Consider the following 25,109-nt stretch of genomic DNA (forward strand, 5'->3'; position numbering starts at 1 on the left):
CAAAATTATGGAGAATAAAGAAACTGAGGAAAAGAGATATAAACAACTACTAGATCATGAAGGGAGGATTCAAGAGATCAGTGATACCATGAAGTGAAACAATATTAGAATAAGGCTGGCAGCAGACCTATCCACAGAGGCCTGGCAGGCCAGAAAGGACTGGCATGATATATTCAGAGTGCTAAATGAGAAAAATATGCAGCCAAGAATACTTTATCCAGCAAGACTGTCATTCAGAATAGGACAGATACAGAGATTCCAGGACAAACAGAAACTAAAAGAATCTGTGATCACTAAACCAGCCCTGTAAGAAATATTAAAAGACCTCCTTTAAGCAAAGAGAGAGCCCAAAAGTAACACAGGCCAGAAAGGAACAGAGACAATATACAGAAACAGTGACTTTACAGGTAATACAAAAGCACTAAATTCATATCTTTCAATAGTTAATCTGAATGAAAATGGGCTAAAGGCTCCAATCAAAGGACACAGGGTATCAGATTGGATTAAAAAGCAAGACCCTCAATATGCTGTCTGCAAGAGACTCATTTTAGACCCAAAGACACTTCCAGATTGAAAGTGAGGGGGTGGACAACAATTTACCATGCTAATGGACATCAAAAGAAAGCTGGGGTAGCAATCCTCATACCAGACAAATGAGATTTTAAACCAAAGACTGTAATAAGAGATGAGGAGGGACACTATATCATACTTAAAGGGTCTATCCAACAAGAAGATCTAACAATTGTAAATATTTATGCTCCTAACTTGGGAGCAGCCAATCATATACACCAATTAACAACAAAACTAAAGAAACACGTTGATAATAACACAGTAATAGTAGGGGACTTTAACACCCCCCTCACTGCAATGGACAGATCATCTAAGCAGAAGATCAACAAGGAAACAAGGGCATTGAATGACACACTGGACCAGATGGACTTCACAGATACAGTCAGACCATTCCATCCTAAAGTAACAGAATACACATTTTTTCTCCTGTGCTCATGGAACATTCTCCAGAAGAAATCACATCCTGGGTCACAAATCAGGTCTCAACTGGTACCAAAAGATTGGGATTATTCCCTGTCTATTTTTAGACCACAATGCTTTGAAACTGGAGCTCAATCACAAGAGGAAATTTGGAAGGAACTCAAATACATGGAGGCTAAAGAGCATCCTACTAAAGAATGAATGGGTCAACCAGGAAATTAAAGAAGAATTTAAAAAATTCGTGGAAGTAAATGAAAATGAAAACACAACTGTTCAAAACCTTTGGGATGCAGCAAAGGTGGTCCTAAGAGGGAAGTATATTGCAATACAGGCCTTTCTCAAGAAACAAGAAAGGTCTCAAATATACGCCTAAATAGAAACCAAAAGAACAGTAGAACAGATCAATGAAACTAGGAGCTGGTTCTTTCAAAGAATGAATAAGATTGATAAACCCCTAGTCAGACTTGTCAAAAAGAATGCACAGAAGTCAATTGCCTTTCTATACACTAACAATGAGACAGAAGAAAGAAATTAAGGAACTGATCCCATTTATAATTACACTAAAAACCATAGGATACCTAGGAATAAGCCTAACCAAAGAAGCAAAGGATCTGTACTCAGAAAATTATAGAACATTCATGAAACAAATTGAGGAAGACACAATGAAATGGAAAAACATTTCATGCTCATGGATTGGAAGAACAAATATTGTGAAAATGTCTATGCTACCTAGAGCAATCTATACAGTCAATGCAGTCCCTATCAACTTTCATCAAAGAGCTGGAACAAATAATCCTTAAATTTGTACAGAACCAGAAAAGACCCTGAATAGCCAAAGCAATGTTGACAAAGAAAACCAAGCTGGTGGCATCACAATTCCGGACTTCAAGCTCTATTACAAAGCTGTAATCATCAGTACAGTATGGTTCTGGCACAAAAACAGACATATAGATCAATAGAACAGAACAGAGAACCCAGCAATTGACCCTCAACTCTATGGTTAACTAGTCTTCGACAAAGCAGGAAAGACTATCCAATGGAAAAAAGACAGTCTCTTCAACAATTGGTGTTGGGCAAACTGGACAGCCACATGCAGAAGAATGAAACTGGACCATTTTCTTACACCATACACAAGAATAGACTCAAAATGGATGAATGACCTAAATGTGAGCCAGGAAGCCATCAAAATCTTAGAGGAGAACACAGGCAACAACCTCTGTAACCTTGGCCACAGCAACTTCTTGTTAGATACAACTCCAAAGGCAAGGGAAGCCAGGACAAAAATGAACTATTGGGACTTCATCAAGATAAAAAGCTTTTGCACAGCAAAGGAAACAGTCAACAAAACCAAAACATTACTGACAGAATGGGAGAAGATATTTGCAAATGACATATCAGATAAAGGGCTGGTATCCAACATCTATAGAGAACTTATCAAACTCAACACCCAAAGGACAAATAATCCAATGAAGAAATGGGCAGAAGACATGAAGGGACATTTCTCCAAAGACATACAAATGGCCAACAGACACATGAAAAAATGCTCAACATTACTCGGCATCAGGGAAATACAAATCAAAACCACAATGAGATAGCACCTCACACCAGTCAGAATGGCTAAAATTAACAAGTCAAGAAATGACATATATATACATACACACACACACACACAATGGGATACTACTCAGCCATCAAAAAAAAAAAAATGAAATCTTGTCAATTGCCACAACGTGGATGAAAAGCAAAATAAGTCAATTAGAGAAAGTCAAATATCATATGATCTTACTCATATGTGGAATTTAAGAAACAAAACAGAGGATCATAGGGGAAGAGAGGAAAAAAAACAAGACGAAATCGGAGAGGGAGACAAACCATAAGAGACTCTTAATCATAGGAAACAAACTGAGGGTTGCTGGAGGGGTGGGAGGTGGGGAGATGGGGTAACCTGGTCATAGGCATTAAGGAGGGCACGTGATGTAATGAGCATTAGGTATTATATAAGACTCATGAATCACTGACCTCTACCTCTGAAACAAATAATATACGTTAATTAATTGAATTTAAATTTTTTTTAAAAGTATCTCTCAAATTAAAAAAAAGAGAAGTTTCCCACATTCATAGAGTGGACTGAATTTTCCAACTTATATTCAAAGGCTCAGTACTAAACATCCTGCCTTTGATATACTGTTCTCTCCTTGTACTCATTTCCAGTAAATTTAGGCAAAACCAAAAGCATCTTAAACCCTTACTTTCTAACTTTCATGGAGAAAAATCTTAATTTTGGTTTTACAATCTTTCCTATTTAAATCCCTCTGTTTCCTAACACAGAATGCTTATTCCTACCAATGGTATGACAGGAACAGATGAGCATCTGAATTTCTTTTGCAAACTGGCTCTGTACATAAATACTGAACAAATGCTTTTGAAGATAAGGTTATTGGAAAAGGAAAGTTTAAAAAGTAGTAGAATACTAGGATGTATTAACAGTAGTGTGCCTTGCCAGAAGTCAGGAAGCAACTTCTCCCTTCTTGGCAGTGGTCTGACCCTAGTAGAATGCTGTGTCCAGTCTTTGCAGTTTAAAATAAATGTGAAGAAATTTTAGAGGGGCTAGAAGAGAGCAAAAGGAGTAAAATATAATGAGAAAAAAATGCAGAACTGTTATTTGGAGAAAAGATTAAAGACACCACAACTGTTTAATCTGGAAAAGCAAAGCCTTTGGGGAGACTTATAGAAGTGTCATAGTGAATAAAAAATCAACCAAATTATTCTTTATCTTGACCAAGGAAACAATGAGAGAAAATGTGCTAAAATTAGAATGAGGGCAACATTGGTTAAGCATAAAGAAGAAACTCTTGGGGGCGCCCGGGTGGCTCAGATGGTTAAGCATCTGCCTTTGGCTCGGGTCATGATCCCGGGGTCCTGGGATCGAGTCCCGCATCGGGCTCCCTGCTCCTTGGGAGCCTGCTTCTCCCTCTGCCTCTCTCTCTCTCTCTGTCTCTCATGAATAAATAAATAAAATCTTAAAAAAAAAAAAAAAAAAAAAAAAGAAGAAACCCTTGGCCTTGACACTGAAACTTTGGAGTACACTGCCAAAAAAGAGTTGTGAAATTTCTTGGAAACATCAATAACAACCTGTACTAATTGATGAAGGCATTTCTCTGCTTCGAGAAAAAAAAAATTTTTTTAAATCAGATAACTTCAAGAAGTCCCAGTTCTAGGGCATATGTATAAGAATTTAGCTACCTAAAAAGTAAAGTCAGATAAAAATTCCCTAGCCCAAAGCGTTTGTTTCATAAATAATATTTAGGTCTCTGATACCAAGTTTATTTGATTAGATTTAAGCAGCCTGACGTTTGCACTAAATTTTTTATATTAATTTTATAATGTATTTTTGTCTCTGTTTCTTGCACCTGGTCTCTTTTCAGTAACTAGGACCCTTTAGGGCCCTGTGGTTATTGAAAAGAAGATAAGGACATTCTGGTTTATATAAAGAATATGAGACATCCAAGTTGACTTTCTGCTCAAGGCTTCTATTAAAAAGGTAACCAATAAAACCATCTCCCATTTCTATAATTCATGGTTCTTTCTCAGACGAATTTCCTTCACCTCATTAATAACAGCCTACCCTCTGTGTTTTTCTAAGGCCTGAGTGAGCAAAATATGGAGGAGAATAAGAGAAGAAGATAAGACGGAAGCAAGAACAAGATCAGGAAGTATGAAAGAAGAAGCAGCAGCTTGAACTTTATCTTGATGGGGTGGGGGAGACATTAAAGATTTTAAGTAGAAAAGTTACATCATCCAATATTTATTTTATTGAAATCATTCTGAAAGTGTGGAAAGTGGAGTAGAATGAGACTAGATGTGAGCTACGATAATGGCTTACATATGGCACTCAAGATGGAGCATGTCAAGGGATTCCAGAAATATTTAAGGGGCATAGTGATTGACTAGACGAAAGAATTGGTGAATGAGAGCAAAATCAAGGCCACTTCTCAGTTTTCTGATATAAAGAAACTGGGCGGACAGCGATGCTTCTTTTCCCACTCTGCTACTCAAGTCCACACAAGTTCTAAGGGTATGTATGAGATTCCTGGAAGTTATATGAACTCCTCAAATTCTTTTTTCTTCTGGATCATAGGTATTCAGTTGCACAAATAGTTGGATTGCCTTTAACACATTTCTGCAGCTCTCTTCTGAGGTATCCTTGTTTAATCCTCAAAACAGTCCCATAAATTATTTCACAAATGAAGTATCAGAGACACCAACCATAGAGTCAATAAGTGAACACACAAGCCTAGAATCCAAATGCCCTGACTTGCTTCACAGCACTTTGGGTTTCTGTAAAATCCTGTTCCCAAAACTCAAGTGATTTTTTTTTCCTCCCTAAAATACATCATTTTCAAGCACAAATCAAAACTCCAACTATTCCAAATCTTACGTGAATAGTAAATCCACTCATTATATGATTTTCAGGTTTAGTTGGCAACTCTAAGCTAAGCTGCTCTGGTGGTTTCTGCATTAGCACTCCCCTGGTGACTGTCTGAAGAGTCATCGTGCAGAGTTTTAATTGAATCTGCCTAACACTCTCCTGGAGATTAAAGGTAAGTGTTTCTAAGAGGAAAGGAAAGTAATAGAACAGAGGAGCTTTAAGCTCAGGTTGTAAGATTTGAAGAGAAAGAAGTAGAACAATCATATAGCGCTTACATTTATGGCAATAATGGCACAAACCCTAGCAAAGAAATACTTCATTCGGGGTTTGTTCTCAGGGAAACTTTCTCAGAGATGGACAACAAGAGATCAAGAGTAGCCATTTACCATTCACCGAATGCCATCTACAATCATGAAATGAATCTCCAGAAATATTATTATTTAATCTCATGACTTCAGGCAGGTGAGATTGTTTAAGGGAAAGAAAAGAAATCATAATTTTTTTTTTTTTGGAGAGAGAGAGAATGAGAGACAGAGAGCATGAGAGGGAGGAGGGTCAGAGGGAGAAGCAGACTCCCTGCCGAGCAGGGAGCCTGATGCGGGACTCGATCCTGGGACTCCAGGATCATGACCTGAGCCGAAGGCAGTCGCTTAACCAACTGAGCCACCCAGGTGCCCCAATCATAATTATTTTTAAACTCTGATTCTATTGATCAAGGTGATAGGATGAAATTTTCTTATAAGAGAACCATTCTTTTGTTTACAACACTGTAGTGACATGTTTATTTATGAAAGACAATGTCAAATGGGCATAGAGAAGATGGGAAGAGTTTAAATGAAGAAAAAAGCAAATCTTCAGCAGAAAAAATTAACAAGAAGGTCTTCTATGTTCCCTTGGCAGACAAGGAGGACTGGGATTTTCTTATGTCTTTGAATATTTTTTTCTATTCCATTTACTTTCTTTCCCTTTTGAGGTCCACCAACTATATGTATAATAAATTAAAATTAACATTATATAATGTAAACTATAATGTAAACAATTATTGTTAATTAACATATTATATCCTTTGTATTCCTTAGTAGAATATTTCCTATAATCATTTTTATGTCCTTGTTCTATCCCATCTCTGAGACTGTATGTTTACCATGACAATTTCAGCCATGTGTACTTTCCTTTTTAGTTGCTTTTAAATGTGGCTTTCATCCCTACAATGTACTTTCATGTTTGGGGATATTATACATACAGTAAAATGCACCAATGTTCCACGTACAGTTAGATGAATTTCATGGATTATACTCAGCCATTTAGACATAACTATCATCTAATTGAAGATATAGAACAACTCTACCTGCCCCCGTGAATCCTTTGTACCACATGTTGGGATGCGGAGAGATGATTCTCCTACGAGTCTTAGAATCCTTTTTGTCTAGCTGAGAGGGTTTACCGGGTCTTAAATATTTCTGAGATTTTAACAAAACATCCAACATTCACATCTCTGATTTCTACCCTGAGGCCACTCTTAGTCTGAGAAGCTTTACCAATCTGGACAAACTGGAGATTGATTTTATTTTCCATTCAGGCAAGTTCTGGGCCTTATTTCCTCTAAATTCTGCTTGCAAAATGGATAATCCCCACTTTATTTCCTCTCTGTCTTCCCATACTTAATTATGTCTAGCTAAGAGAAGCCAATTGATACATTCAAAATCTTGCCTGGCAATCCTTTCAGCTAGAATCATAAACTTATTAGGCATATCCCCCATTTTCCAATTTATTTCAATAAAAAATTTTTCCAATATTTTAACTTCCAACAATAAATTCACTTTTTTCACATCTTTGCCATTTTTTCAGTCACTGATTGCTGACCAGTAGCAAAACCAACACTACATATTTTAGGCCTTGTTACAGCAATACCCTACTTCTAGTATCAATTTCTGTATCAGTTATCTCTGTTACATATTAAACAATTCTACTATTTAGTTCTATTTGTGTGTTACACTGTAAACCAGCAATTTGGGCTGAGCTCAGCTCAGTGGTTTTTCTGCTGGTCTTCCCTGATACCATTTATGTGCCTGGACTGACAGGAGCTGGGCATCTCAGATGATCTTACTCATATGATTCACATGTTTGGTGGTTGGTGCTGGTCATCTGCTGCATCTCTGCCTCCATCTCAACCTCATGGAGGCCAAACCAGTCATCAGAAGTCTCACAACGTCACTTTTGCCATACTCCATTAATTAAGGAAAGCAAGTCATAAGACTAACCCAGATTCAAGAGGTAGAAAATAACTCCATCTTTTGATGGGAGGAAGAACAATGTCATATTGCAAAAAGGATATTCATAAAGTGACAGAAGGAATTATTGCAGCCAACCTTTGCAAACAATCTGCTACTTCCCACAAATGTTCATATGTTGTATTTTCGTTATCATTCAGTTCAAAAGTATTTTCAAATTTCCCTTTTGACCTCTTTTTTGACTATGCTATCATTAGAATAAATGTTACTTAATTTACAAATATTTGGGTATTTTCTGGTTATCTCATTTTATGGATTTCCAATTAAATTTCTCTTTGATAAAGAACGTATACGCTATAATTCTAATTCTTTGAAATTTACAGAGCATTATTTTATGGCCTTGCAAATGGTCTATATTGGTGAACACTCAAGGTACACATGAAAAGAATATATATTCTATACTTATTGGGTCTAATGTTCTATAAACATCAATTAAGTCAAAGTAGTTATAATTTTTAGTGATACCAAAATCTTTACTTACTGATACTTTGTCTACAAGTTCTGTCAATTATTCAGAGTAAGAATGTATTAGGATTCCCCAGAGAAACAGAATCATATATACATATATGACTATGGAGGCTGAGAAGTCCCATGATCTGCATCTGCAAGCTAGACACCCAGGAAAGCTTGTGGTGCCGTTCCAATCTGAGTCCGAAGGCCTTGAGAGCCAGGGGCGCTGATGGCGTAAGTCCCAGTCCAAGTTTAGAAGACCAATGTCTCAGCTCGAGAAGTTAGGCAGAGGGAAAGAGCTGTGACTTTCTCCACCATTTTATTCAGGACCTTGGTGGATTGGATGATACTCACCATATTGAGGAAGACAATCTGCTTTACCCAGTCCACTGGGTAATGCTCATTTCTTCCAGAAACATCTTCACAAACACAGCCAGAAGGGCTTAATCAGATATCTGAGCACTTCAGAATTTTAATTAGGGTATTGTCTTAATCATTCTTTCACCAGGTCTATTTTCTCCTTGGTCTGGGGATGTGTCTCTGTAGTGTGTGCTAAGAAGTCAATATATCTCAATCCACAGGTTCTCTAAGCTGTTACCTGAAAATATCCCACCCTCACTTTGCTCTTCCTCCCAGCATTCTCCCTTAACTAGGAGCTAGAATTCAGATGTAAGAAACTATTTCTCATCACATTTCCCTCTTTCCTTTGGATCTTTGTTGTATTCTCTGGTTGCCCATCCATCTCTCTGCGTCACACCACTTTAATCAAATAATGGTGGCGTTGTCCTTCCTAGACTGTAACATTCACTTTACTGTTTCCTGCTAAAAATCAGAGAAGGTAGGTTGGCACTAAGTACTATCTCTCTCATTTCAGGCCATGTTCCACACTATTTGGCAGGTTTGTGACAAAGTTTGGGGTGTAGGAATTCAGCAACTTCCTTTTCCACCAAAAATGAAGAGGAACCTCACCCCTTCTCCAACCCTTCCCACATATCGGTTTTGTTTCTTTTTTTTTCTTTTAATTTTTTATTGTTATGTTAATCACCATACATTATATCATTAGTTTTTGATGTAGTGTTCCATGTTTCTTTGACAGTTTCTGAGCAAATGAAATGGAGACGAAATGTCTTTTATCTACAATTTTTAACTAGAAATTCGTTCTCCAAACAGACATATAATATTTAACTTACAACTCAAAGCCAAGGATTTGACACAATTAAGTTACACTTCCAGAATATATATGCTTTTACACTTCTCACCCAGACAATTTAATCTGGGAAACTCTTTGAGGCTAAGGTACTATCTAGCATTACTCTGCATCTTTCTAGAAATTGGGTCTCAATGTTAGCTAAATTACAACTGAGAAATGGGAATCCATTTCCCTCCAGAAATTATTCACAAGAAGAAACAAAGATTAGGTTGTTTTAGAAGCTTCGTGTCTCCAGCATGTCACTGTTGCAATCACCGCTAACACTGCATTCAGAATTCATAAAACCTGTAGGGTCAGTTTCCAATTAGAAGAGTGCAGCTAAAAGTAATCAACTGTTTTGTAATCAGAAGAGTGCAGCTAAAAGTAATCAACTGTTTTGTATCAGACTTTGTAATTCAAAGTCCATATCCAAATTTAAAATTTCATAGAGTTATATCTATCCCATTAAGCATTGTTTTTAAAATAACAATAACCTAATTAATCTGAGTGATTTTTTTTTAAAGATTTTATTTATTCATTTGACAGAGAGAGACACAGTGAGAGAGGGAACACAAGCAGCTGGAGTGGGAGAAGGAGAAGCAGGCTTCCCGCCAAGCAGGGAGCCCGATGCGGGGCTCGATCCCAGGACCCTGGGATCATGACCTGAGCTGAAGGCAGATGCTTAACTGACTGAGCCACCCAGGTGCCCCTGAGTGATTTTTCTACATACACACCCACTAATACATTCCCAAACTGAGAAATGCTTTTCACAGCATTTACTAAATACACACTAACACCTTCCATGTGAGGGGAGGGGGCACCAGGGTGAAAGTAATACAGCTCCAAGTCCATATTTCCAACCTAGCATTAGGTAATTCCTATGTTATCCCCCCAATTGAGCAGGCAAAGGAGAACCCTAAGAGTTTCCAGTCTGTAATGAAGCAGCTGTAAATAAATATTTTTTAGGTATAGATAGAGGGTCATTCTTATTGGACAAAAACAGAAGTCTCTAAAACAATCCAAGACTCCCTTTTCATATTTAGCTTTGGTCAGTAGAGGCCAACATATTAACTCTCAGTGAGTTCACCTCATTTAGAGTAAGGTAGTAATAAAGAAATCATTAAATCTCTATTTCTAAGAAGTCTGTCTATGTGCCTACCACTTTCATTCTACTAGTTACTGCCAGATGGATGGCAGCAAAGAAAACAAAACATATTTCTCAGCAAATATGCAGTTGGGGGCAGGGAAGATAGGTACCAAGAGTCTATATAATGGTTATATAAACATCGATCTCTAAACTTCTGCTCTTTCTAAACTTCGAAAGGTCAAGTATCTTTGTAACTCAAAAGGAAACTATAGGGACAACATAACCCTTAAGAGCATATTATTCTGTATTAACCGGTTACATCCATTCAAGACTAATTTCCACACCAGGACAAATAAACATACATATTAAAGAGAAAATTCCACAGTTCCCACATCAAGAATTTATGGTCCCAAATGGGCCATTCAATTATTGGCTCAAAGAAGGCTCCTTTGAAAAGTCCCTGAAAATTGATTTTAACTACTGACTTCTCGAGCTCTCCACCTCATATCAAATAATATCAGGTCCTTACACACAAGATGTTGCTACGGCTTCTAAGAGAAAAAGATAACAATTTTTCCCAAGCTCACTTTCATCGCATTCTGCCACCTGCTCATGATACCCAGGGAGAAGTAAGAATCTGTCCTCCACTTATCTGGTAACTGCCCAAGTTCTCAGATACTCACAAGCTTCTGCACCAGAGAAGCATCCTGCTTCTGGCTGTTAAAATATGTCACAATGTTGTGTATGTTTTGTGTCAAGCTAAAGACACTTGGCAGCACAGCCTTCAGGAGTCAAGACTATTAAAGATACCTGCAAAGTTACTTTTTCCTTTCTAATTCTTCCCTACTCAAATTCCCAGTTTGAATTGGGCTGTGGACCCTAAGCAGTGGTCAGTCCAGGCTGCAGCTGCTACCTTTCTTCTGGGCCATTTGAACCATGTGTCCTTCACCCTCCACCTCCCTAGGAACAACTTTCATTACCTCAGAGAATCATATCATATATCAAATCAGGGTGACAGTTAAATAACTTCATCAAAAGGTGCTCTCAATGAAGGAAAGAAAAGCTCTTCTTTGTTATTGTCTATCAGATCTATCATGACACATTTCCCATCAGCATCTCTGTTCCTGGTTTTGTTTTCAGCAAATCCTATCCTAATACAATTTGTGTCCATTTCTAGCCTAGATATGAAGGAATTGGGTGGGTACATATCATAATATTGGACCAACTCTTCCAGTTAGACATACTTCCCTTTGCTTATATATTTGCCAAATACAAAGAAAAATGTTTCCCCTTTTAGTTGAAATGAGAGAGTCTCAGAACTCTTACTGTATACACACAAACACACACACAGCAACAGAAATAGTCCAACTTGTGCGGGCCTCAACCAGCCTACTATTTCCTACAAACTACGCCATAATCATAAGTTAGGTTTGACATCCAGATCTCAGAGTGTAACCAAGAAAATGAGGTTCAGAGGCTAATGCTCTCATGGGCAAGTAACATGGACTTTTATTCTCAGTGATTCCCAAAAAACACAGCATTGTCTTTGTTTAAGCACAACTGGGATCCTAACACCAAATCGCCCTGAATACTGCCTCATGTATCATCCTGAGAGCTTCTCATGTAATTATTCTTCCAGTGGGAAGCTTGGACAGAGAATGGAGAAGTCCATTACTGGCACAGTGTTAGATAACAAAAGGTAACCTTTTTGCAACTTTAGTTGAGATGGCAGTCGGTATAGGCAAGGAATTAAGATTACTGAAAAAAGAAAGCTCTCTTCCTTGTACTCTTACTGTGTGTGTGTGTTTGTGTGTATACTTGTACATATTTGTCCTAGATCATTCACACTGTTATAACTGAATACCAAAGACTGGGTAGCTTATAAACAACAAAAATTTATTTTAGTTCTGGAAGCTGGGAAGTCCAAGATCAAGGTGCTGACAGATTCAGTTTCTAGTGAGAGCCCACCTCCTATTTCATAGACAGTTGTCTTCTCCCTGTGTCCTTACATAGCAGAAGAGGAGAGGGAGCTCTCTGGGGGTTTCTTTTATAAAGACACTAATTCCATTCATGAGGGCTCCACACTCATGACCTGATCAGCTCCCAAAGGCCCCATTTTCAAATACCATCACACTGGGAATTAGGTTTCAACATATGAATTTGGTTGGGGGTGGGGGGACACAAACATTCAGTCTTTAGCAGTATTTATATAAACATACATTTTTTAATTACACAGGTAAATCATGACTGCAAATTAAAGTACTGAAACTTTTCAGGTAAGATTAAAATTCCCTTTAACTGACACTTAGCCCTAGCCTCTTCCTACCTCTCCCCAAAGATAACTCCAGTTCTTACAGCTTCCATTCTCATCTTCCTGTAACCCCACCACCTCAGTGTTATGAAGAAGCCCAGTCCAACTTACCAGAGGATGGGTGATCGGGTGGAGGAGAACTGAGGAGTCTCAGCCAACATCCAGCACCAACTGCCACACTCTGAGTGAGGACAACTTGGATCCTCCAGCCACACAGAAACCTTCAGATAATTGTAGCTTGAACAATCCCAGGTGAAACCAGGATAAGGCTCTTCCAGGTTACCAACCTACAGAAAATGACAAATAATAGACCCCTGCTTGAAACTGTGAGGTTTCAGGTTTGTTATATAGCAACAGATAACTGAAACATACCCTTTGCCCATTTTTCTACGAGGCTAGTGATTTCTCCTTTTTAGCTTGTTTTAATCTTTTATTCTGAAACCTCCTTCTTAATGAATGATAGGTTTCACAGATATTTTCTTCTAGTCTAGCAGTTGTTGTATCAGTCAATGTTTAGTAAGAAAAACAGAACCAGTAGAAGATATATATTAACAGAGTTATTGCAAGGAACTGGCTTGTGCAATTGTAGGGACTGGCTAGAGAAGCCCCAGATCCATAGAGCAAGTCTCTCCAAACGAACTGAAACTGTAATCCATGGGGTGGAATTTCCTCTCCTTCAAGGAAATCTCAATTGATAAGTAGAACGAATACACTTTTATTGCCATAGACGTCCTTACCTTATTCAAATCGAAGTTTATTGGCTTATTAAAAGGGCACACAGGAGAGAAGCTTACTAGATACAAACATTCAATGAGTCTTGGGAATCTGACAGTGTGCTTTACAATGGGAAGAAAGAGCATCTATTAATAAAATGAGTTATTTAAATCAGAGATTATTTAAGAGAGCTTCTACTTGACTCACAACAGATAAACTCCAATTTCCCTTGGCAACAACATCATGTTAGGTATTATTATTTTATTTTTGTGTGTATATAAGACACATAAAATAGTGTATAAAACATAAATGTATAGCTTTACAAAGTGACACACATGTAACCTACACATGGGTCAAAAGTAACCAGAACATTAGCAGAATCCCAGAAGCCTCCATAATGTTCCCTCCCAATTACTATAACCCTCTGCTCCCCAAAATCAGCCACTATACTTTCTTCTAACATTATAATTTTGTCTGCTGCCAAACCTTATATAAATGGAATCTTGAACTGCCCTACTCCTTTTCCCTAATAGTTTATGAGATTAATCCACTATAATTTGTAGCAGTAGGTCATTAATTTTTTCTGCTATAAAGTATTTCTTTGTATGAATATAACTCGATTTATATGCTCATTCGTTGCAGATAGGAATGGGATTTTTTTTCATTTTTTGGCTATTATGAATACTGCTGAGATAAATATTTCTGTAATATCTTTTGGTGAAAATGGGTGTGAGTTTCAGTTGGATTTTTACCTAGGAGTGAAATCCTTAGGTCACTGGGTTTGCTCAGCTTTGGTGGGTAATGACAACCTGTAGGACTACCTACATAATTTTCTGGGCCCAGTGAAATGTGAAAATTCAGAGCCCCTTGTTCAAAAATTATTAAGAATTTCAAGACAAACAATAGAGCATTAGAACAAGTGGGGGCCCTTCTAAGTACAGGGCCTTCTGTGGCTGCCTAGGTCACTTACCCATGTAGCTGGTCCTCCCAAACTGTATCCCAAAGTAGTTATACCAATTTATATACCGAAGGGTTTTTTTAATGTCATTTGGATTCATAGAATTTTGAGACTTACAATAGGGCCACATATTTTATGATCACAAGACCTGGCCCCAGAATTTTTTTTTTTTTTTTAAGATTTTGTTTATTTATTTGAGAGAGAGAGAGTGCGCACACAGAGGATGAAGGAGAAGCAGACTCCCCGCTGAGCGGAGAGCCCACCAGGGGGCTTGATCCCAGGACCCTGAGATCAGGACCTGAGCTAAAGGCAGATGCTTAACCAACTGAGCCACCCAGGCGCCCCAACCCCAGAATTCTATCTCAGGAGAAAACTATTTGGGAAAAGGTCTTATTTGATAAAGCTCATAGGGTAAAGAGAGAGCTTCTGAAGGAAAAATCAAGGCAACCAAAATGAATACTGGGTTTTATTCATGGGACAATGTGAGCAATGTATTTCCCTCTAAATGGAATAGGAGAAGTGAGAGGCAGAGAAGGGAAAGAAGAAAGAGTGAGATAAGTTTCGGTGGCGAAAAATGCCCAAAGGCAGATTTTTATGAATAAGAATTTATAATGCTCAATTTTTACTTTTCCAAATTCTAAGTATTTCTCCCCATTTCCCACCAGTAAATTTTCAGGATTGTGTGAGGATAGCTTCTTTGTAAGTATTAATAAGGAGCAGTGTATCATATTTAAATAATGCTTTTCTAAAACAAAATCAGGGGCACCTGGGTGGCTCAGTCAGTTAAGCATCTGCCTTCGGCTCAGGTCATAATTCCAGGGTCCTGGGATAGAGCCCTGCATCAGGCTCCCTGCTCCGCGGCAAGCCTGCTTCTCCCTCTCCTGCTATCCCCACTTGTGCTCGCCCTCTCTGTCTCTGTCAAATAAATAAATAAAAGCTTTTTTAAAAAAAATAAAAAATAATAAAATAAATAAAATAAAAACAAAATCAGACAGCATAGAAACAAAATTCCAGCAGAGACAATAATTTGGAATCCAAGATGCCCACGTGTCCATATATGCCTCTGGGTATTTTTGGAAGAGATCAGACTTTCACAAAGCTTAAAATGTGGGTTTCAGCTGATTTTATTCAAAATCAGGACTCATATGCACTATATATAAGTAGCAGTTACAGATTTCTGTATCAGTTGACAGCCATAATACACACTGCTTTGGCTCTCCTCTAAATAAATGTAATTTGAAATCAGAAAACAGAACTTTGCCTTCTTGTCAAAATAAAACAGCAATCATCTTTAACACTCTAAGGTTCCAGTACACCAGTAAGACCCTGGAATGACCTATAGACGTGGCAGCATTTCTTTTCTTTTTCATTTCTTTCATTTTTTTTTTTTTTTTTAAGGGTGGGGAGCAACAGAGGGAGAGAATCTGGGCAATGCAGGGCTCGATGTAGGGCTCAATCTCACAACCCTGAGATCATGATCTGAGCCAAAATCAAGAGTCGGGCGCTTAACCGACTAAGCCACCCACGCACCCCAGATGTGGCAGCATTTCTGTGAAAATGTGGCAAAATCCAGTGGAGAGACTACAGTCACTAGTGGGATAAGATGGTGTCAACAACTAGGATCATTTTCATCAGTAAGGACCAAAGCAGTGATTGACCAAATCTGATGAAAGCAATACAATAATCCGCATGTGCAGACTGAAGGGTGTGGGGGGAAGGAGAGGAAGAGAAGAGAGATTTTTTCAGAGAGTTGGGTTTCTCAATAACAAATTAGAGTAACACCCACTAGAACACAAGTTATACACATTTTAGAGCTTAAGAGGCTTCAAGTTATACTTTTTCTGATGTTATAGGTTGGTTGTTTATACTGCCCAGCTACAGTTTTCCATTTATCTTTGTATCCTTGGCCTTTTGCACAGCACCTGGCACGTATTAGTCACTTAATAATGATTGCTAATGACCTGGACTAATGCATTAAATGAGGTGACAAACTTTCATAAAGAACCACAGAAAACTTTTCCACCAATAAAAGATATTTGAAAAATTTGTCAAAATGAAAAGGTGAGAAAGTAGGAAAGTTACCCAAAAACTAAAATCATAGTTTATAAAGAGTCAAGTGTAAAAAAGAAATGTAGGCTCCAGTGACCAGAGAGATGAATTTCAAGCCAATATGAAGATTATCAGAACCACAGGAATATAAAATGTGTCTGTAGGTAGACATTGTATTTTTATGAAAAAACATTGAGAATCAATCAGAGAGAACTAGAAGTATGACCTTGGGCAAATAACTTAATCCATAAAAACCACAAATCTGGATCACCTGCACTGTGAGCTTTTTCTGCCTGTCCCCGGGTCACTGAACACTACTGAGAGAGGCCGAGAGCCAGTCAGGCTGTACACATTACAAATTCATGCAGTCTAACTTTAACTGGGCCCTCCGTGTTCAGCAAGCCTCTAACCACAACAAGGTTGCTCCTCTCCGGGCTACTTCAAATTCCTTCTTTACTCACTTTCACCTCTCCCTCTCCCTCCTTTAGGCTTTAACAGATGACTTCCCCTACATCAGTGGGAAATTGAGGTACTGGGACCGTCAAACTCTTGTCTTTTATCAACCCCTGTGCACATCTTAATCCATCTATATCTCTATGTCTATCCTTCCTTCCCAAAATTTTAATGGGAGATGTTTCCCTTCCCCTCTCCAAAGATTACTCCTCCGTGTACATTCTCAGTCACACCCCTTCCTAATTTCTGTGGGCTTTGCATCCCATACTTGTATATATTTTGTAATCAAGAATAATTCAATATTGTCATTTAAATTCTTGATGTTTGCCTATTTCCAAACAAATCTGAGTAGCTCTGACATAAGGAATTTTATAATTTCTCTAAGGCACAACATGAGACACTCATGCCCCTAACCAGAGTGAGCTGGGTGGGCAATATAGAGGAAATACAAAGTAATGAAAGGTAAATGTGGTAAAGAGTGTCATTCTAGAGACAGACTACCTGGGTTCAAATTCATGGCTTCACCACTTACAAAGTGGGTGCCTATTAGCAAATTACTTAAACTTTTTTTTTCCCTACATAACCTTATTTAATTATAACATTAATATGATTATATCATATGGTTGTTTTAATAACTAAATGAATAAATTCATGAAAAGTAATAAGCCCTAAATAAAGATTAGGTACTGCTGCGCCTATTAGTAGGAGGTTTAAAATCTCAGTAGAACTTTGTTATTCTCTACTCTCATGGCCATCAAGAATAAAGTATATGAGGAAATTCATATTCTCTAGTGGTACATGCAAACCTGATCTCAGGAAATATTCCTAAAATATTCCAAACACTATTTCTTTTGTTCCCCTTATCACTGAGGGCTGCCCAAGACCCAGTCAAGATGTTCAATAAACATTTGTGGGTTGGCATAACCTCTCATCTCTCAGCTTCCAAATTTTAAAAATAGGAATAACACCTGAAGTACTTAAATTACAAAATTATTTTAAATATACAATTTTGAATTTGTTTTAAAAAACAAAACAAAAGAAAACATGCATAGACCCTTCTTTTGATGATAATATAAATGGGAAATGGAATATTTGGGGTGATAAGAGAAAGCAAAAAGGAAAGAGGTACAAATTTTGCCATTCAACATTACAGAACGTAGAGATAATGTGAGGATACTTCTGAAGAAAATGTTATAACAATACAAATTAAAGGGGACCAAATAATATGATATTCTTGCTTTACAATTAGAAAAGCAAAAAGTGACATACTTTAAGACACTGTAAGAAAAAAAAAATCAAGTTCTTGAGGTGGCTTGAATATAAAGTGAGAAAGGAAGAAAAGATCATGGTTGAAAATAAGCCCAAGTTTAAAAGACTTAAGTAAATAATCTCTACTAAAAATCTAGAAAATTTAGAGAACAAGGGCAGGGTGAAAGGTGGAGCAAGGAAGAAAGAGAGAGAGAGAGAGAGAGAGAGAGGAATGAGTGAATGAACTGGATATAAATGAAATAGCTCCCATTCCTATTCACTAAATTCCATTAGGCGGTGAAATATTTCTAACTCCAGAGCTTTAAGAAGTTTTTTCAAATAGCTTTTTTTATTATTTTTCCCAGCATCTTGTGGTATGTTTTCATTCGTGTATTCTATTTTATTTTACTTATTTTTACTTTTCTATTTTTTTTAAGATTTTATTTATTTAGGGGGGCGGAGCAAGATGGCGGAGGAGTAGGAGACCTGGATTTCGTCTCCTCTCAGGAATTCAGCTGGAGAGGGATCAAACCATTCTGAACACCTACAAACTCAACAGGAGATCGAAGAAGAGAAGAGCAACAACTCTCTCATCAGAAAAGCGACCACTTTCTGGAAGGTAGGACGTGCGGAGAAGTGAATCCGAAGCGATATTTGGAAGGATAGACGGCGGGGGAGGAGCCTCCATTGGCCGCTTCTGGCAAGTGATAGAACCACGGAGCACAAAATCGGAACTTTTAAAAGTCTGCTCCGCTGAGGGACGTCACTCTGGTGGCTAAGCGGGGGGTGGAACCCTCCGGGACAGTGTGGTCTCAGGACCCTCGGGGTCACAGAAAGACCGGGGGTGCCTGAGCGCAGCAGAGCTCCCAGTTAACGGAGCAGGGAAGCCGGCTGCAGAGGCGGAGCCCAGGCGCGGGCTCTCAGCTCGGGGTGGCCATAAACCGGGATCCGCGGCACAGTCGGGCCACTGCTCCTCCAGCAGGGACCCAACAAGCAGCAGATCCGGGGAGACTCACCTTCCTCCCCCAGGAGGAGCGGCACGGGAGTGCACCGCAGGGATCTGCTGGGTTTGGAGACTCCACCCTGGGTCGGGTGCCAGAGATGGAAACGCGCGGTCACAGGCCGGGTGAGCACGGAGTGCAGCTGGAGACCTGGGAGACGGGAGTGACTGACGGCTTTTCTCTGGGGGCTCACTGAGGAGCGGGGCCCGGGGTTCTTGGCTCCTCCGGAGCGGAGATTGGGGGGCCGCCATGTTCACTCTCCACCTCCAAAGCTGTACGGAAAGCTCGCAGGGAACAAAAGCCCCGGAGAGCAAACCCCAGCAGATTACGTAGCCAGGAGGGGGCAAGGGCGGGGCAATTCCGCCTCCGGCAGAGACATCTGGAAACCACGGCAACAGGCCCCTCCCCAGAAGATCAGCGAGAACAGCCAGCCAAGACCAAGGTTACCGATCAATGAGAACGGCAGAACTCCAGCGCTAGGGGACTACTGCACAGAGAATTCACGGCTTTTTCCCCCTGATTCTTTAGTCTTTCAAAGTTAATTTTTTTTAACTGTCTTTTTTCTTTTTCTTTTTTTTTTCTTTTTGAATTTTTCTTTTTCCCTTTTTCAACCAACATCTTATCAATCCCTTTTTTTAAAAAAACATTTTTATTCTTCATTTTTAGAGTCATATTCTATCCCTTCATAGTAGTTACCCATATTTTTGGCATATATATATGTTGTTCTCTCTTTAAAATTTTGAGATAGTTTCTTCTAACAGATTAAAATATTACCCTAAATCTCTAGTATATGGTTTTTTCTACTCCCCTGCCTGATCACATTCTCTCCCTTTTTTTTTTCTTTTTTTAAATCCTCTTCTTTCTTTTTTCAAACAACTTCTTATCAATTCCTTTTATAAAATTTTTTATAATTTCCATCTTTAGTCATATTCCATCCCTTCATCATATCAACCCTTATTTTTGTACATATATAAGTTTTTCTTTCTTTAAAATTTTGGGAGGCACTTTCTTCTAAAAGACCAAAATACACCCCAAATCTAGTGTGTGGCACTGATCTATATACCAGCCTGATCATATTTGATCACATTCTGGTTTTTTTTGTTGTTCTGTTTTGTTTGTTTTTGTTTGTTTTTATCTTTATCTTTTTCTTTTTCTTTTTTTTCTTTTTCTTTTTTTTCTCTTTCCATTTCTTTTTCCACTGCTTCAGGTCTTTTCTGATTTGTTTAGAGTATATTTTCTGGGGACGTTGTTACTCTGCTAGCATTTTGTTCTCTCATTAATCTATTCTCCTCTGCACAAAATGACAAGATGGAAAAAATCACCTCAACAAAAAGAACAAGAGGTAATACCGACTGCCAGGGACCTACTCAATATGGACATTAGTACGATGTCAGATCTAGAGTTCAGAATCATCACTTTAAAGATACTAGCTGGGCTTGGAAAAAATATGGAAGTTATTAGAGAAACCCTTTCGGGAGAAGTAAAAGAACTAAAATCTAACTAAGTAGAAATCAAAAAGGCTATTAATGAGGTGCAATCAAAAATGGGGGTGCTAACTGCTAGGATAAATGAGGCAGAAGAGAGAATCAGTAATATAGAAGACCAAATGATGGAAAATAAAGAAGCTGAGAAAAAGAGAGATAAACAACTACTGGATCACGAGGGCAGAATTCAAGAGATAAGCGATACCATAAAACGAAACAATATTAGAATAATTGGGATCCCAGAAGAAGAAGAAAGAGAGAGAGGGGCAGAAGGTATAATGGAGCAAATTATAGCAGAGAACTTCCCTAATTTGGGGATGGAAACAGGCATCAAAATCCAGGAAGCACAGAGAACCCCTCTCAAAATCAATAAAAATAGGTCAACACCCTGACATCTAATAGTAAAACTTACCAGTCTCATAGACAAAGAGAAAATCCTGAAAGCATCTCGGGAGAAGGGATATGTAACCTACAATGGTAGAAACATTAGATTGGCAACAGACCTATCCACAGAGACCTGGCAGGCCAGAAAGGACTGGCAGGATATATTCAGAGCACTAAATGAGAAAAATATGCAGCCAAGAATACTATATCCAGCTAGGCTGTCATTGAAAATTGAAGGAGAGATAAAAAGCTTCCAGGACAAACAAAAACTAAAGGAATTTGCAAACACAAAACCAGCCCTACAGGAAATCTTGAAAGGGGTCCTCTAAGCAAAGAGAGAACCTAAAAGCAACATAGACCAGAAAGGAACACAGACAATATACGGTAACAGTCACCTTACAGGCAATACAATGGCACTAAATTCCTATCTTTCAATAGTTACCCTGAATGTAAATGGGCTAAATGCCCCAATCAAAAGACACAGGCTATCAGACTGGATTAAAAAACAAGACCCATCGATATGCTGTCTGCAAGAGACTCATTTCAGAACCAAAGACACCTCCAGATTGAAAGTGAGGGGGTGGAAAACCATTTACCATGCTAATGGACACCAAAAGAAAGCTGGGGTGGCAATCCTTATATCAGACAAATTAGATTTTAAACCAAAGACTGTAATAAGAGATGAGGAAGGACATTATATCCTACTTAAAGGGTCTATCTAACAAGAAGATCTAACAATTGTAAATATCTATGCCCCTAACATGGGAACAGCCAATTATATAAGGCAATTAATAACAAAAGCAAAGAAACACATCGACAACAATACAATAATAGTGGGGGACTTTAACACCCCCCTCACTGAAATGGACAGATCGTCTAAGCAAAAGATCAACAAGGAAATTAAGACTTTAAATGACACACTGGACCAAATGGACTTCACAGACATATTCAGAAATTCCACCCCAAAGCAATGGAATACACATTCTTCTCTAGTCCCCATGGAACATTCTCCAGAATAGATCACATCCTAGGTCATAAATCAGGTCTCAACCGGTACCAAAAGATTGGGATCATTCCCTGCCTATTTTCAGACCACAATGCTTTGAAACTAGAACTCAATCACAAGAGGAAAGTCGGAAAGAACTCAAATACATGGAGGCTAAAGAGCATTCTACTGAAGAATGAATGGGTTAACCAGGAAATTAAAGAAGAATTAAAAAAATACATGGAAACCAATGAAAATGAAAACACAACTGTTCAAAATCTTTGGGATGCAGCAAAGGCAGTCCTAAGAAGAAAGTATATAGCAATACAGGCCTTTCTCAAGAAACAAGAAAGGTCTCAAGTACACAACCTAACCCTACACCTAAAGGAGCTGGAGAAAGAACAGCAAATAAAGCCTAAACCCAGCAGGAGAAGAGAAATAATAAAGATCAGAGCAGAAAGCAATGAAATAGAAACTAAAAGAACAGTAGAACAGATCAACGAAACTAGGAGCTGGTTCTTTGAAAGAATTAACAAGATTGATAAACCCCTGGCCAGACTTATCAAAAAGAGAAGAGAAAGGACCCAAATCAACAAAATCATGAATGAAAGAGGAGAGATCACAACCAACATCAAAGAAATACAAACAATTATAAGAACATATTATGAGCAACTCTATGCCAGCAAATTAGATAACCTGGAAGAAATGGATGCATTCCTAGAGATGTATCAACTACCAAAACTGAACCAGGAAGAAATAGAAAACCTGAACAGCCCTATAACCACTAAGGAAATTGAAGCAGTCATCAAAAATCTCCCAAAAAACAAAAGCCAGGGCCAGATGGCTTCCCAGGGGAATTCTACCAAACATTTCAAGAAGAATTAATACCTATTCTTCTGAAACTGTTCCAAAAAAAAGAAATGGAAGGAAAACTTCCAAACTCATTTTATGAGGCCAGCATTACCTTGATCCCAAAACCAGACAAAGACCCCATCAAAAAGGAGAATTACAGACCAATATCCCTGATGAACATGGATGCAAAAATTCTCACCAAAATACTAGCCAATAGGATCCAACAGTACATTAAAAGGATTATTCACCATGACCAAGTGGGATTTATCCCTGGGCTGCAAGGTTGGTTCAACATCCGCAAATCAATCAATGTGATACAATACATTAACAAAAGAAAGAACAAGAATCATATGATCCTCTCAATAGATGCAGAAAAAGCTTTTGACAAAGTACAGCATCCTTTCTTGATCAAAACTCTTCAGAGTATAGGCATAGAGAGTACATACCTCAATATCATAAAAGCCATCTATGAAAAACCTACAGCGAATATCATTCTCAATGGGGAAAAACTGAGAGCTTTCCCCCTAAGGTCAGGAATGCAGCAGGGATGTCCACTATCACCACTGCTATTCAACATAGTATTGGAAGTCCTAGCCACAGCAATCAGACAACAAAAAGAAATCAAAGGCATCCAAATTGGCAAAGAAGAAGTCAAACTCTCACTCTTTGCAGATGATAGGATACTTTATGTGGAAAACCCCAAAGACTCCACCCCAAAACTGCTAGAACTCATACAGGAATTCAGTAAAGTGGCAGGATATAAAATCAATGCACAGAAACCAGTGGCATTCCTATACACCAACAACAAGACAGAAGAAAGAGAAATTAAGGAGTCGATCCCATTTACAATTGCACCCAAAACCATAAGATACCTAGGAATAAATCTAACCAAAGAGACAAAGGATCTGTACTCAGAAAATTATAAAATACTCATGAAAGAAATTGAGGAAGACACAAAGAAATGGAAAAACGTTCCATGCTCATGGACTGGAAGAACAAATATTGTGAAGATGTCAATGTTACCTAGAGCAATCGACACATTCAATGCAATCCCCATCAAAATACCATCCACTTTTTTCAAAGAAATGGAACAAATAATCCTAAAATTTGTGTGGAACCAGAAAAGACCCCGCATAGCCAGAGGAATGTTGAAAAAGAAAAGTAAAGCTGGCGGCATCACAATTCTGGACTTCCAGCTCTATTACAAAGCTGTCATCATCAAGACAGTATGGTACTGGCACAAAAACAGACACATAGATCAATGGAACAGAATAGAGAGCCCAGAAATGGACCCTCAACTCTATGGTCAACTCATCTTTGACAAAGCAGGAAAGAATGTCTAATGGAAAAAAGATAGTCTCTTCAACAAATGGTGTTGGGAAAATTGGATAGCCACATGCAGAAGAATGAAACTGGACCATTTCCTTACACCACACACACAAAATAGACTCCAAATGGATGAAAGACCTCAATGTGAGACAGGAGTCCATCAAAATCCTAAAGGAGAACACAGGCAGCAACCTCTTCGACCTCAGCTGAAGCAACTTCTTCCTAGAAACATCGCCAAAGGCAAGGGAAGCAAGGGCAAAAATGAACTATTGGGACTTCACCAAGATAAAAAGCTTTTGCACGGCAAAGGAAACAGTCAACAAAACCAAAAGACAACCGACAGAATGGGAGAAGATATTTGCAAATGACATACCAGATAAAGGGCTAGTATCCAAAATCTATAAAGAACTCCACAAACTCAACACCCAAAGAACAAAGAATCCAATCAAGAAATGGGCAGAAGACAGGAACAGACATTTCTGCAAAGAAGACATCCAAATGGCCAACAGACACACGAAAAAGTGCTCAATATTGCTCGGCATCAGGGAAATACAAATCAAAACCTCAATGAGATACCACCTCACACCAGTCAGAAGGGCTAAAATTAACAAGTCAGGAAACGACAGATGTTGGCGGGGATGCGGAGAAAGGGGAACCCTCCTCCACTGTTGGTGGGAATGCAAGCTGGTGCAGCCACTCTGGAAAACAGTATGGACGTTCCTCAAAAAGTTGAAAAGAGAGCTACCCTATGATCCAGCAATTGCACTACTGGGTATTTACCCCAAAGATACAAAAGTAGGGATCCGAAAGGGTACGTGCACCCCGATGTTTATAGCAGCAATGTCCACAATAGCCAAACTGTGGAAAGAGCCAAGATGTCCATTGATAGATGAATGGATAAAGAA

General features: G+C 38.5%; 1 protein-coding gene across 1 annotated transcript in view; it reads right to left on the bottom strand.

Moving 5' to 3' along the window:
* Positions 1-25,109, bottom strand: part of CHODL (chondrolectin) — a 296,447-nt gene that overhangs the window by 265,984 nt on the left and 5,354 nt on the right. Inside the window, exon 2 of the mRNA XM_064579987.1 lies at positions 12,859-13,034. The gene's annotated coding sequence lies outside the window, so the exon portion shown is untranslated. The remainder of the gene's footprint in view (positions 1-12,858; positions 13,035-25,109) is intronic.

Source organism: Mirounga angustirostris, unplaced genomic scaffold (genome assembly GCF_029215605.1).
Source record: "Mirounga angustirostris isolate CCGP_5_RB_7025 unplaced genomic scaffold, mMirAng1.0.hap1 SCAF_1, whole genome shotgun sequence".
In the NCBI taxonomy this organism is placed as follows: Eukaryota; Metazoa; Chordata; class Mammalia; order Carnivora; family Phocidae; genus Mirounga; species Mirounga angustirostris.